The sequence below is a fragment of the Nicotiana attenuata genome, unplaced genomic scaffold, assembly GCF_001879085.1.
Source record: "Nicotiana attenuata strain UT unplaced genomic scaffold, NIATTr2, whole genome shotgun sequence".
Lineage (NCBI taxonomy): Eukaryota > Viridiplantae > Streptophyta > Magnoliopsida > Solanales > Solanaceae > Nicotiana > Nicotiana attenuata.
The window spans coordinates 203363-204937 of NW_017671525.1; positions in this window are offsets into that span (position 1 = coordinate 203363).

Sequence of the window (1575 nt, forward strand, 5' to 3'; positions counted from 1 at the left end):
TGCCCGAGGGGCTTATGATTATTTTTGGACTGATTGAGGCCGAGGGCCATATGTGAGGATATGCTGAGTGATGTGAGGAGGCTTTCAGGCCTCGAGTGTATTGTGAGGAGGCTTTCAGGCCTCGAGTGTATTGTGAGCAGGCTTTCAGGCCTCGTATTGATATTGTTCAGGCTTTCAGGCCTTGTTGATAGCGCTTGGGCTGTAGGAGCCCCTCCGGAGTCTGCACACCCACAGTGAGTGCGGGTACGCATCTAGAGTGATTAAATGTTGAACAGTGGTAACAATGACACTATTATACGTGTTTGTTCAGGTAACAATGACTGACCAGTTAGGTAACAATGACTGACCAGTGGTAACAATGGCACTGTAATACGCTTTTGGTCAGGTAACAATGGCTGATCGGTCAGGTAACAATGGCTGACCGGTCAGGTAACAATGGCTGACCATACTTGAGCATACTTGTTTTATTGATTGTTTTCAAAAAGATTTTTCTTCCTATATTTCACTGGCTTCTACTGTTTATCTGATGTTGCTGCTTGAGATAGCATTATTTGTGCCCTTGTGGGATTTTATGTTCTCAGTCGTTATTTAATTTTATTACTCACTGGGTCGGAGTACTCAAATTACTTCCCACACCATGTGTGCAGAGACAGGCACAGCTGAGTTCGTACCTGAGCGCTGATTTCCTTCCAGACCAGGCGGACTAGGAGAGATGAGGTAGCTGTCGACGTCCACAGCCCCGTTCTTCCTTATCTTCTGCATATTTTATTCATCTTCAAACTATGTTTCCAGACTTGTAGTATTTTTATCAACTCTGTAGTAGCTCGTGACTTGTGACACCCCGATCATCGGGCTGAGTTTGGGATGGTTTTCCCCGTTATGTTATGTTTATTTCCGTACTTGTGATTAATCAGTATCCATGGTTTAAACCTGTTACGCTAAGAAATTGTCAAAAGCAGTGTTGATTGTTCTGGTGGCTGGCCTTGTCTTCACGAGAGGCGCCATCACGACCGGGCAGGAATTGGGTCGTGACAAGTTGGTATCAGAGCCTAGGTTACTAGGTCTCATGAGTCATGAGCAGGTTTAGTAGAGTCTCGCGGATCGGTACGGAGACGTCTGTATTTATCCTCGAAAGGCTGCAGAACCCTTAGGAAAACTTCACATTCTTGAAATTCTTGTCGTGCGATTTTGTTGATCCGGGAACTAAACTTCTGTGTTCTATCCTCTCGCAGATGGCGAGGACCCGTGCTACAGGACGAGACGGACGCCCACCGGTACCACCTACTGAGGGCACCAGAGGCCGTGGGCGCGGTCACGGTCGCGGTCGTGGTAGGGGCAGAGCCGTGAGGGCAGCACCTGTTGCTCCACCAGTTGCTCCGGCTCAGGATCAGGCCCCAGCTGCAGGCATTCCAGCAGCACCTGTACAGGCACTGGCAGTGCCCATTGTGATTCCGGGTCTCCAGGAGACCTTTGCCCAGATACTATCAGTTTGCACNATATATATATATATATATTTCAACAGTTTATATATATATATATATATATATATATATATATATATATATATATATATAT